Source organism: Pan troglodytes, chromosome 10 (assembly GCF_028858775.2).
Source record: "Pan troglodytes isolate AG18354 chromosome 10, NHGRI_mPanTro3-v2.0_pri, whole genome shotgun sequence".
Classification (NCBI taxonomy): Eukaryota; Metazoa; Chordata; class Mammalia; order Primates; family Hominidae; genus Pan; species Pan troglodytes.
This window is the reverse complement of record NC_072408.2, coordinates 129,745,527-129,759,479: the sequence shown is the minus strand read 5'-3', so window position 1 is coordinate 129,759,479 and position 13,953 is coordinate 129,745,527. Positions and strand designations below refer to the sequence as shown.

The 13,953-nt window shown below is 46.8% G+C and overlaps 1 long non-coding RNA gene across 1 annotated transcript; it reads right to left on the bottom strand.

Moving 5' to 3' along the window:
* Window positions 1-12,527: 12,527 nt before the first annotated feature.
* On the bottom strand, window positions 12,528-13,324 carry LOC134807416 (uncharacterized). Its single transcript, XR_010147814.1, has 2 exons — window positions 13,236-13,324; window positions 12,528-12,926 (listed from the first exon to the last, which is right to left on the bottom strand). It is a non-coding gene; the product is annotated as an uncharacterized LOC134807416 (long non-coding RNA).
* Window positions 13,325-13,953: the final 629 nt, after the last annotated feature.

Below are 13,953 nucleotides of genomic sequence, written 5' to 3'. Positions count from 1 at the left end.
CCCAAACTTGTTTTCCTCTTAGTCTGAGTTAATGGCACCGTATGCTGGTTGCTTAAATTGAAAAATCTCAGTGTCGTACCTGACTCCTTCCTTTCCCCGTGACCTGTCGGAGCGTCGGCTGGACTTCCTGTGTTGGAGTCTATTTCCCGATCCCTTTGCCCCACCCAAATCCAAGCTACCTTAGCACCTGCAGGGCTGCCCGGCTCTCCTTATTCATTCTGCACACGGCAGCCTTTTTTACATCGACTTTATTCGACTCTATTTTTTAGAACAGTTTCACAGAAAAATTGTGAAAATAGTACAGAGAATTCTCATATACCCCTCAGCCATTTTCCCTTGCTATTAGCATCTGATGTTAGTGTGCTGCATTTGTCACAATTAATGAACCAATATTAATGCATTGTTATTCACAGAAGTCTATACTTTATTCAATTTCCTTAGTTTTTCCCCAACGCCCTTTTCTGTTCCAGGATCCTGAAACTGCCTTTACCAAATTATGACAGTTAAAAAAAAAAAAAATCTGGCCGGGCGCGGTGACTCACGCCTGTAATCCCAGCACTTTGGGAGGCTGAGGCAGGCAGATCGCGAGGTCAGGAGATCAAGACCATCCTGGCTAACACGGTGAAATCCCGTCTCTACTAAAAAAACAAAAAATTTGCTGGGCATGGTGGTGGGCGCCTGTAGTCCCTGCTACTCGGGAGGCTGAGGCAGGAGAATGGCGTGAACCCGGGAGGTGGAGCTTGCAGTGAGCCGAGATCACGCCACTGCACTCCAGCCTGGGCGACAGAGCAAGACTCCGTCTCAAAAAAAAAAAAAAAAATCTGACATAGCTGACTCCACCTTGCCTCTAACCTCCAAGCTGTCCTTGTTCATTCCTGAGCATAGGCCAAGCTAACTTTGGGAGGAATTTAGTTTATAGTTTAATCTTAAAACAAGGATGGAAATAGCCCTTCCCAAAACAATCCTTTCCTTGCTCGGAGATCAAAACTGCCCTTGTAAAACTAACAAATTAGCCACAAGGGTAGAAATCATGACTCAGAGCCAGGCACCATGGCTCATGCCTGTAATCCCAGCACTTTGGGAGGCTGAGGCAGGTGGATCACTTGAGGTTGCGAGTTTGAGACCAACCTGGCCAATATGGTGAAACCGCGTCTCTACTAAAAATACAAAAATTAGCCAGGTGTGGCGGTGTGCACCTGTAATCCCAGTTACTCGGGAGGCTGAGACACAAGAATCACTTGAACCCAGGAGGTGGAGGTTGCAGTGAGGGGAGATTGCGTCAGTGCACTCCAGCCTGGGCGACAGAGCGAGACCCTATATATATAAAAAAAAGAAATTATGGTTCAGGAATTGTGTAGCCAGAAGTCACAAGATTCATAACCTCCCCAATTGCTCCTAGAGATAACATCACTATCATCAAGCCTAAGATTGGTGTTCGAGATGTTTCTTTTTAATCAGTGTTGACCAGGTTGGTCTCGAACGTGTAGCCTCGCCTCCCCAAGTGCCAGGGCAACCGGCCTGAGCCATGGCGGCTCCCTCGAGGTGTTTCTTAGACCCTACATTCTGATGGACCAATTGGCGCCACCCAGACTGGTAAACTGGCTCAACTGGTCTTGTGATCCCACCCAGGAGCTGAGGATGACAAGAAGACAGCTTCAACCTCCTGTGATTTCATTCCTGACCCAACCAATCAGCATTCCCGGTTCCTTAGCCCTCTACCCACTATATTATACTTAAAAAACCCTGGTCTCCAAATTTTTGGGGAGACTGATTTGAATAGTAAACTCCCATCTTCCGCTTGATTGGCAGTGTGTTTACTAAACATTTTCTCTATGGCAATACCACTGTCTTGGTAAATCAGCTCTGTCTGAGCAAGGGGCAAGAAAACTCCGTCGCGTAATTACAATCCCACATTACATTACATTACATTACATTTATTTATTTATTTTTGAGACATGGTCTCATTCTGTCACCCAGGCTAAAGTGCGGTGGCACCATCTCAGCTCACTGCAACCTCCACCTCTCAGGTTCAAGCGATTCTCCTGCCTCAGCCTCCCAAGTAGCCAGGATTACAGGTGCACGCCACCACGCCCGGCTAACTTTTGTATTTTTGGTAGAGACGGGGTTTCACTGTGTTGGCCAGGCTGGTCTTGAACTCCTGGCCTCAGGTGATCCACCCGCCTCGGCCTCCCAGAGTGCTGGGCTGACAGGCGTGAACCCCCGTGCCCGGCCCCACATTATATTTAGTAGTCTTGTCTCCTTAGTTTCCTCCTGGCTGTGACAGTTTCTCTGACACTTTTTGTTTTGATGACTTTGACTGTTTTGAGCAGCACTGGTCAGGGATTTCGTAGGTTGTCCTCTGCTAGGATTTGTTTGATATTTTTCTCATGATTAGACATGGCAATGGGTTTTAGGGAGGATGCCATTTTCATCAAATCCTATCAAACGCACACACAATCATTATGACCTGTCACTGTTGATGTTGACCTTGATCACCGCTGAGGTCATTCATGTTGATCAGGTTTCTCTACTGTGAAGTCACTGTTCCCACTTTCCAGACTGTGTCCCTTGCTTTTTGTTTGTTTGTTTGTTTGTTTTTTAGGCAGAGTCTCATTCTATTGCCAAGGCTGAAGTGCAATGGCTGATGCTGGCTCACTGCAACCTCTGCCTCCTGGGTTCAAGCGATTCTCCTGCCTCAGCCTCCCGAGTAGCTGGGATTACAGGCATGCACCACCAGACCTAGCTATTTTTGTATTTTTAGCAGAGATGGGGTTTCACCATGTTGGCCAGGCTGGTCTCAAACTCCTGACCTCAGGTGATCTGCCCGCCTCGGCCTCCCAAAGCTGGGATTACAGGCATTAGCCACTGCGCCTGGCCACACTGACCTTCTTTCTTTACGTCAAACATGCCAACCTTGTCCCTACCTCTGGGCCTGTGCATAACTCTTCCCTCTGCCGGGAACCCCCTTCCCTGATGTTCTCATGGCCAGCTCCCTGTCATCATCTAGGTCTCTCTCTACCCAAATATGTCTCCACTCCTGGGAAATCCTGGGAAATCCTGAACCCCTTAGGAGTGTTCACCATGTTGGTTTTTTTTGAGACAGAGCCCTGCTCTGTCCCCTAGGCTGGACTGCAGTGGTCCATCTCGGCTCACTGCAACTTCTGCCTCCCGGGTTCAAGGGATTCTCCTGCCTCAGCCTCTGGAGTGTCTGGGACTACAGACACCCACCACTATGCCTGGATAATTTTTGTATTTTCAGTAGAGATGGGGTTTTACCATGTTCGCCAGACTGATCTCAAACTCCTGGGCTCACATGATCCTCCTGCCTCGGCCTCCCAAAGTGCTGTGATTACAGGCGTAAGCCACCATGCCCAGTCCACTCGTGTCTTCTAAACTCCACCTTTGTGACTGCTCCTTGGTAATTTGGCATCAACCATGGCAGGAGTTTTTACACTACAGGAAGTGGTAAGTACTACAAATTAATACTCTTTCCCAGGTACTCTTTTGTGCTTTTTTATTTATTTTAATTTTTTAAATCTTATAATAGAGACAGGTCTTGCTATGTTGGGCAGGCTGGTCTCAAACTTCTGACTTCAAGTGATCCACCCACCTCACCCTCCCAAAGTGCTGGGATTACAGGCATGAGCCACCACACCCAGCCCAGATTCTTTTTCTTCCCCCAAGAAAAAAAAAAAGCCTTCTTCGGCCAGGCGCGGTGGCTCACCCCTGTAATCCCCAGCACTTTGGGAGGCTGAGGCGGGCGGATTACCTGAGGTCAGGAGTTTGAGACCAGCCTGGCCAACATGGTGAAACCCCGTCTCTACTAAAAATACAAAAACTAGCCGTGCGTGGTGGCACACACCTGTAATCCCAGCTACTCGGGAGGCTGAGGCAGGAGAATTGCTTGAACCTGGGAGGCGGAGATTGCAGAGAGCCGAGATCATGCCACTGCACTCCAGCCTGGCCGACAGAGCAAGACTCTGTCTCAAAAAAAAAAAAAAAAAAAAGGCCTTCTGATTACTTCATTTTCTGAATCCCCCTGGAATAAGCCATTCTCATTCACGGTGTTGGTGAACTTCCTATGACCCCTCTCAAGTTGGTTGCTGGACTAGGTGCTTTTTGAGCCTTGGTTCTGCCTCTGTTTTACATAGAACATGCGCAAGTCACTTAACCTTGTTATGTACAAAATATCGATATCATGAATATACTGAGAGAAATAAAGGTGAAAGCATTCATGAAAATAAATACCTGGAAAGTACCTTTTCCCAAGTATTTCCAGGTAGCTGATTGCTAAACATTTATTTGGATAACCATTGAGGGATATCGCTGACCCCAAACTCAGGGGACAGTAAAGAAGTTTTCCTTGAGGCCGGGCGTGGTGGCTCACGCCTGTAATCCCAGCACTTTGGGAGGCCGAGGTGGGTGGATCACCTGAGGTTGGGAGTTTGAGAACAGCCTGACCAACATGGGAGAAACCCCATCTCTACTAAAAATACAAAATTAGCTGGGTGTGGTGCCGCATGCCTGTAATCCCAGCTATTCGGGAGGCTGAGGCAGGAGAATCGCTTGAACCCAGGAGCTGGAGGTTGCGGTGAGCCAAGATCACACCATTGCACTCCAGCCTGGGCAACAAGAGCGAAACTCTGTTTAAAAAAAAAAAAGAAGAAGAAGAAGAAGTTTTCCTTGACGCTGCACAAACCAGAAAAAGGAAAAGGAAGAGGGAGAATAAATAATTCCTGAAAGATTGTTGCCACCGGCCTGCCTGCCCGTGGATACAAATCAGCTGGAGGCACAGGGAACTGAAGCTGGGAACTCGATCTGAGGTCACCCTGACTGGCGGTGCCCAAGAGTGCGGCAGAAGCAGGTGCACGTCTTCTCCAGAGGAGAGCTCCTTCCTTCTAGGCCTCAGAGAATTCCCCACAAATAACTTTTCCAGGGCAATAACCAACACACATGGTCCATAGGGAAACAAGACCATGTGAACAGGAACCAGAAGAAATAGGCAGCAGAAGCAGACTCACACAGACCTCAGACGCTGAAATTATCCAACACAGATTCTAAAACAGTTATGCTCAACGGTTTAAAAAAGTAATCATCAGGGCTGGTGCAGAGGTTCATGCCTGTAATCCCAGTGCTTTAGGAGGCCGAGGCAGAAGGACTGCTTGAGGCCAGGAGTTCAAGAACAGCCGGGGCAACATGGCAAGACCCTCATACTACAAAAGACTTTTTTAAAAAATTAACTGGGCATGATGGCATGTACCTGCAGTCCCAGTTACTCAGGAGGCTGTGGCAGGAGGATCCCTTGAGCCCAAGATTTCCAGGGTACAGTGGCTATATGATTGTACCACTGCACTCCAGCCTGGTGACAGAGAGGCCCTGTCTCTAGAAAACAACAGCAACAAAATCATCAAGCTTGAAAACATTTACAAGGAATATAAGGCTATAAAAAATAACAGATTTCTTTTTTTTTTTTTTTTTTGAGAGAAAGTCTAGTTCTGTTCCCCAGGCTGGAGTGCAGTGGCTCGATCTCAGCTCACTGCAACCTCCGCCTCCTGGGTTCAAGTGATTCTCCTGCCTCAGCCTCCCGAGTAGCTGGGATTACAGGCACGCACCACCATGCCTGGTTAATTTTTTTTGTATTTTAGTAGAGACAGGGTTTCACCATGTTGGCCAGGCTTGTCTCGAACTCCTGGGCTCAAGCGATCAGCCCTCCTCGGCCTCCCAAAGTGCTGGGATTACAGGTGTGAGTCACTGTGCCTCGCCATAACATATTCCAAAAAGAACAAAATAGAACTTTTAGAAACTTAAAAAATAAATAAGGAATAATCTCAATTATTGTATGTGACAGAAGATTGTTCATGGTGGAAGAATTAGTGAGATGACAGAAGATTGTTCATGGTGGAAGAATTAGTGAGATAACAGAAGTTATGGCTGGGCAGTGGCTCACGCCTGTAATCCCACCACTTTGGGAGGCCAAGGAGGGCCGATCACTTGAGCCCAGGAGTTCGAGACAAGCCTGGCCAACATGGTGAAACCCCATCTCTACTAAAATATAACAACAACAACAACAACAAAATTAGCCAGGCGTGGTGGTGTATACCTGTGGTCCCAGCTACTCGGAGGCTGAGGCAGGAGAATCGCTTGAACCTGGGAGGTAAAGGTTGTAGTGAGCCGAGATGGCGCCACTGCACTCCAGCCTGGGTGACAGAACGAGACCCTGTCTCAAAAAAAAAAAAAAAAAAAAGTTATCCAGAATGTAACATAGAGAGACAAAAAGAAAATACCAAAGGGAGAAGAAGAGAGTTGGAAGGTTCTTTGAGAAATGTTGTCATACATTTGTTTGGAGTTGCAGACAGAGAGGCAAGAGAGAATGGCATGAGAATTCTCTGAATCGCTAATGGCTGAGAATGGTCCAGAACCGACAAAAAACAACCTGTAGGTTTGAGGAGGCCAATATTTGCTGAATGAATGAATGAATAAGTTGGGGGAGATGCCTTGATCAACGTGCCTGCCACCTCCCTTCCCCTCACATGGGGGCTGCCATGGTCCGAGAGCCCGTTCCTCGCCCTCCCAGGCTCTACACAGTGGGAGCCCATCCATGCCATTGAAAACCCATCTGCCTGCTGCCAGCCCTTCCTGCCAGATGTCCTTCACCCACTGTTCAGCCTTTGTTGTCTTGCCCCCGCCTCCCTAGTTATCTGCATGGCTTAAAATAGACAGGCCAGGGGAGGAATGTTGCCCAGCTACTCAGTGGCAACAAGCCTGCGACCTCAGACAGCTTCCAAAATGTGCCCCTCAGGGAAGAGGAATATGTCAACCTGGTTAGCGGTCTTCTCTCCTGGAACAAAAGGAAACATTTCAAATTCAGAAAAACAATCCAAACACCCTTCCAACTGAGAGGGCAGGAGGGAAGAGGGTTAGAAAGGGCGCCTGGTGTTTTCGTTTCATCTGTTGAGCCCCAACCAGGCTTCAGGGCAACCACACACCACTAACTGGCTGCCAAGGCCTGGCTTAACAAGGCGGCATGATCTTCCATATGCATGTTTTTCTGTCAATATAAAGCCTTGTTTTTGTAGTGGAGTGGAGATAGCAATTAGTCCCATTTTTCAGATGGGAAAGTTGAGGTCCCAGAAGCAAAGTACTGTCGTTTGCTCCTCGTCTTAATGACCACAACCCAAGTTATTTGGACTAGGTCGTTTTCTTCTTGTTTTTTGAGACAGGGTCTTGCTCTGTCACCCAGGCTGGAGTGCAGTGGTGCAATCTTGTCTCACTGCAAACTCCACTTCCCAGGCTCAAGTGATCCTCCCATCTCAGCCTCCTGAGTAGCTGGGATTACAGTCGCAAGCCACCATGCCTGGCTAATTTTTTTTGTATTTGTAGTAGAGATGGAGTCTCATCACATTACCCAGGCTGAAACAATTGGATTTTATTCTTGTAATAAAATCCAATTGTGGCACTATAAGGAAAACAGCTGTATATGATCTGGTTTTATTACCTGAAATTATCTTGGTTATATAACTTGTTTACTTGATTGGCATCTATTTGCTCTTTAGAGGAATATAAACTTCATGGGTGCAAAGGTGTTGCCTGTTTGGTTCACTGCTGTATTCTCAGCGTTTACAGCTCTAAGCGATCTGCCTACCTTGGCCTCCCAAAGTGCTGGGATTACAGGTGTGAGCCATCACGCCCAGCTCTAGGTAGTTTCTTCTTGTTAAAACTGCATATCAGGCCAGGCGCAGTGACTCAAACCTGTAATCTCAGCACTTTGGGAGACCAAGGCGAGGCAGGAGGATTGCTTGAGTTTATAGTGAGCTATGACGGTGCCACTGCTCTCCAGCCTGGGCAACAGAGCCAGACCCTGTCTCTAAAAAAAGAAAAAAAAAACTGTACATCATCACCTACCACCATGAATCAAGTTCCTTTTGTAAGCCTGGGCAACATAACAAGACCCCATTTCTACAAAAAAATTTTAAATATTAGCCAGGTGTGGTGGCACGTTCCTGGGGTTTCAGCTAATTGGGAGGCTGAGGTGGGAGAGTTGCTTCAGCCCAGGAAGATGAGGCTGCAGTGAGCTGTGATCTCACCACTGCACTCCAGCCTGGGCGACAGTGTGAGACCCTGTCTCAGAAAAAAAAAAAAAAAGTTCCTATTTACACAAATTGTGCTCTCAAATTCTGTAGAGAAGACTGTCTGGTTTTCCTGACCCTCAAGTTTACAGTTAATTGGCAGAGACAGGTCAAATGCAGGTGGCAAAGGTTTCAGGCAGCTTATAAAAAAGAATACAAACAAGCAGATGTCGATAGATAGCACATGATGGTTCAATGGCGGGGGAGTGGCACCATTATCACAGGCAATGCTGGCCTTCCACGACCCCTTCCCCACGAACAGCCAAAGGGGCCTTTAAAAAAAATGGCTTTATTGAGATACAGAGGGACCTGAAATTGTGAATTGTCATTTCCCTGCTTAAAACTCTTCATTGGGCCGGGCGCAGTGGCTCACGCCTGTAATTCCAGCACTTTGGGAGGCTGAGGCGGGCGGATCATGAGGTCAAGAGATTGAAACCATCCTGGCCAAAATGGTGAAACCCTGTCTCTACTTAAAAAAAAAAAAAAAAAAAATACAGGCCGGGCGCAGGGGCTCATGCCTATAATCCCAGCACTTTGGGAGGCCGAGGCAGGCAGATCACAAGGTCAGGAGTTCGAGACCAGCCTGGCCAATATGGTGAAACCTTGTCTCTACTAAAAATACAAAAAATTAGCCGGGCATGGTGGCTCATGCCTCTAATCCCAGCTACTTGGGAGGCTGAGGCAGGAGACTCAGTTGAACCCAGGAGGTGGAGGTTGCAGTGAGTGGAGATCGCGTCACTGCACTCCAGCCTGGGCGACAGTGTGAGGCTCCGTCTCAAAACAAACAAACACACAAACACAAAAATTAACTGGGCATGGTGGCACGCGCCTGTAGTCCCAGCTCCTCGGGAGGCTGGGGCAGGAGAATCACTTGAACCCAGGAGGCAGAGATTGTAGTGAGCCAAGATTGCGCCATTGCACTCCAGCCTGGGCACAGAGCCAGACTCCGTCTCAAAAACAAACAAACAAACAAACAAAAAAAAGACAAAAAAAAACCCTCTCCATTGGCTGGGTGCCGTGACTCACGCCTGTAATCCCAGCACTTGGGAGGCCGAAGCAGGAGGATCACCTGAGGTCAGCCTGGCCAACATGGCGAAACCCCGTCTCTACTAAAAATACAAAAATTAGCCGGGCGTGGTGGTGGGCACCTGTAATCCCAGCTACTCAAGAGACTGAGGCAGGAGAATCGCTTGAACCCAGGAGGCAGAGGTTACAGTGAGCTGAGGTTGTGCCATTGCACTCCAGCCTGGGCCACAGAGTGAGACTCCGTCCCAAAAAACAAAACAAACAAAACCCCAGAAAACCCCTCTCCATTGTTTCCTACTGTTCTCACAATAAAATCCACTTGTGTCACTATAATAAAAAAGGCTGTATATGATCTGGTTGTGTTATTACCTGAAATTATCCTAGTTACATAACTAGTTTATGTGATTGGCATCTGTTTTCTCCTTATTGGAATGTAAACTTCATGGGGGTGAAGGTGTTGCTTGTTTGGTTCACTGCTGTATTCTCAGTGTTTAGAACAGTGAGTAGGTTATAGTAGATGCTCAATAAATGTATGAAATGATGAATAAATGAAAGCATGCAGGTGAGATTTTTTGAAAGAGGGAGGCTTAAATGATGATATGGAGCTGACATAGTATTTCTTAGGGTATGTTTTTTTTTTTTTTTTTTTAGGATGGAGTCTTGCTCTGTTGCCCAGGCTGGAGTGCAGTGGCATGATCTCGGCTCACTGCAAGCTCTGCCTCCTGGGTTCACACCATTCTCCTGCCTCAGCCTCCCGAGTAGCTGGGACTACAGGCACCCGCCACCACGCCTGGCTAATTTTTTGTATTTTTAGTAGAGACAGTGTTTCACCATGTTAGCCAGGATGGTCTCGATCTCCTGATCTCATTATCCACCCACCTAGGCCTCCCAAAGTGCTGGGATTACAGGCGTGAGCCACCACGGCTGGCTGAGTATGTATTCTTTTTTTTTTTTTTTTTTTAAGATGGAGTCTCGCTATGTCGCCCAGGCTGGAGTGCTATGGCTCAATCTCGGCTCCCTGCAAGCTCCGCCTCCCGGGTTCACGCCATTCTCCTGCCTCAGCCTCCTGAGTAGCTGGGACTACAGGCGCCCGCCACCACGCCCAGCTAATTTTTATATTTTTAGTAGAGACGGGGTTTCATCGTGCTAGCCAGGACGGTCTCGATCTCCTGACCTCGTGATCCACCCGCCTCAGCCTCCCAAAGTGCTGGGATTACAGGCGTGAGCCACCGCACCCGGTCCCAAGTATGTATTCTTTAATGGTGAAAAATGCTGTATCACTTTATGTGATCCTTGAAACACTGTAGACATACATATTATTAATCCCCATTTTATAGATAAGGAAATTGAGGCAGGCACGTTAGAGGATTTGCACAAGTCCTTGTGGGCACTTTATTTTATTTATTTATTTATTTTTTGAGACAGAGTCTACCTTTGTTGCTCAGGCTGGAATGCAGTGGCATGAACTTGGCTCACTGCAACCTCTGCCTCCCCGGTTCAAGCGATTCTCCTGCCTTAGCCTCCCGAGTAACTGGGATTACAGGCATCTGCCACCATGCCTGGCTAATTTTTGTATATATATATTTTATATTATACTTTAAGTTCTGGGGTACATGTGCAAAACGTGCAGGTTTGTTACATAGGTATACACGTGTCATAGTGGTTTGCTGCACCCATCAACCCATCATCTACATTAGATATTTCTCCTAACGCTATCCCTCCCTTAGCCCCTAACCCCCTGACAGGCCCCGGTGTGTGATGTTCCCCTCTTGGTGTCCATGTGTTCTCATTGTTCAACTCCCATTTATGAGTGAGAACATGCGGTGTTTGGTTTTCTGTTCTTGTGTTAGTTTGCTGAGAATGATGGTTTCCAGCTTCATCCATGTCCCTGTAAAGGACATGAACTCATCCTTTTTTATGGCTGCATAGTATTCCATGGCATAATTTTTGTATTTTTAGTATAGACGAAGTTTCACTGTGTTGGCCAGGCTGGTCTTGAACTCCTGACCTTGTGATCTGCCCGCCTAGGCCTCCCAAACCTGAGCCACCACGCCTGGTCCCTCATGGGCACTTTAAAAATACAGCAGAGGCTGGGCATGGTTGCTCATGCCTGTAATCCCAGCACTTTGGGAGGCCAAGGTGGGTGGATCACCTGAGGTCAGGAGTTTGAGACAAGCCTGGCCAACATGGTGAAACCCTGTCTCTACTAAAAATACAAAATTAGGCCTGGTGCAGTGGCTCACACCTGTAATCCTAGCACTTTGGGAGGCTGAGGAGGGCAGACTGCTGGAGCTCAGGAGTTCAAGACCAGCCTGGGCAACACAGTGAAAACCCTGTCTCTACTAAAATACAAAAGAAATTAGCCGGGCATGGCAGAGTGTGCCTGTAGTCCCAGTTACTCGGGAGGATGAGGCAGGAGAATTGCTTAAACCCAGGAGGCGGAGGTTGCAGTAAGCCGAGATTGCGCCACTGCACTCCAGCCTGAGCGACAGAGCAAGACTCTGTCTCTAGTTAAAAAAAAAAAAAAATAGCTGGGTGTGGTGGCACATGCCTGTAATCCCACCTACTTGGGAGGCAGAGGCAGGAGAATCGCTTGAACCTGGGAGGTGGAAGTTGCAGTGAGCCGAGATCGAGTCACACTACACTCTAGCCTGGGCAACGAGAGCGAAAACTCCATCTCAAAAAAACCAAAAAAACAAAAAACAAAAAAACAAACACACACACACACACACACACACACACACACACACACACACACAGCAGGGGCCAGGTGCAGTGGCTCACGCCTGTAATACCAGCACTTTGGGAGGCTGAGGAGGGCAGATCACTTGAGGTCAGGAGTTTGAGACCAGCCTGGCCAACATGGCGAAACCTGTCTCTACTAAAAATACAAAAATTAGCTGGGTGTGGTGGTGCATACCTGTAATCCCAGCTACTCAGGAGGCTGAGGCAGGAGAATTGCTTGAACCCAAGAGGTGGAGGTTGCAGTGAGCCAAGATCTGCCACTGCACTCCAGCCTGGGTGACAGACAAGACTCTGTCTCAAAAATAAATAAATAAATAATAACGGTTAGAATGATAAACTTTATGTATATTGTACCACAATAAGAAGTAATTTTTTAAAAGTGGTAGCTGAACTAGTTTTATGTGTATTAATAGAGATGGATTTCAAAACAGAGACAGAAGCATGTTGCAGAATAGGATGCCATATTTTTTAACAAAAATACTACCCAAAACAACACTAAATAAATCTGTTGTGCATTCATATGTATATATGTTAAAGAATAAAAATGGTCTGGAAAAATTCACACCAAGGAGTGTTAACAGTGGTCGCCCATGGGGAGAAAGGATGAATAGTTAGGTGGCCAAGGAGAACTTAGTTTCTTTGTCCTAATTTATTTATTTGTAAAGGACGATGGCGTGGAAGACTAAATAATAATTCCCCAATTACACCCACATCCTCATGCCCTGCCAGCGCTGTTTTGTGTGGTACAAGGTCTTTGCAGGTCTGATTAAGCGAAGGGCCTTGCGGTGGGGAGTGGCGCCTGGGCTATCCAGGTGAGTCCAATGGCATCACAAAAGGCTTCCTAAGAGGGAGGCAGGAGCGTCAGGGTCAGAGGAGGCAATCTGAAAACAGGCAGAGATTGACCGAGGTCCCTAGAAGCTGGGAGAAAAGCAAGGGAGCTGATTCTCCCCTCTGAGTTTCCAGAAAGAACCAGGGCTGCCAACATCTTGACTTTAGGACTTCGTGATTTTGGACTTCTGACCTGCAGAACTGTAAGAGAAGAAATGAGTGTTGCTTAAGCCACTAAGTTAGTGGTTGTTTGTCACAGCATAGGAAATGAATACAGGATTCATAGCTTCCCTGTACAGTTAAACATTATGCAGTTATATAAATAGAAAGGCTTGGGAGGAGGGAGTAGATTTCGAGTGCATCAGATAAGGCACCCCCCTCTTGAAAGAAGAGCGTAAACTAGGTGGGTTTCTGTAGCACTGACGTTGAGGGCAACAGGTCCAGGAGGTGAAGAGGTGGGGATGACTGAGGTGGGAGCTGACATAAGATCATTAGCATATGCAGAATCACCTCGAGAAGGACCGCAAGGTAAGAGCAGAATAAACTGGTATCTTCACACATTTTCTGCCTAAGACAAGACATGCAAAATTTCACAGTGATTAGAATGTTCCAGATTTAGTGCCTGGATTAACACCTTCTGCTGAGAAGAATCTTCACTTGAAAAAAAAAGAAGAAAACACCCTGCATGGAATACAAAGGAAAAAAAAAAAAAAAACACCAACATTATTTTCAGCACTACTAGGGGAAAGGTAAATTCAGGCAACACCTGTTGAATAGGTTTCAAGAGTTTTTGGAACCAGCTATGGGTCAGCTAATGTCGCTAAGGAGTTATATTGATTTGTCCTTAGCTATATGATTGCAAAGTGACACGTTCCATATAAGTAGAGTGTGATCTCTCTTGCTTTAAAAAAAAAAAGTAAGTGGGTAGGAGGGTGGATATGAATATAGTTGCTTGAATAAGCACTGAAAAAACTTCTGGAAGGAAACACAAGTTGTTAATGGTTTTTGTTTGACCCCCTTATCTACTATTTGAATTTTATTTTATGCCATTTTATTATTATTTTTGAGACAGGGTCTCGCTCTGTCACCCAGGCTGGAGAGCAGTGGCACGATCATATCTCACTGCAGCCTCCAAATCCTGGGCTCAAGCAATCCTCCTGACTCAGCCTCCTAAGTAGCTGGGACTACAGGCATGTGCTACCATACCCAGGTAATTTTTTTTTTTTTT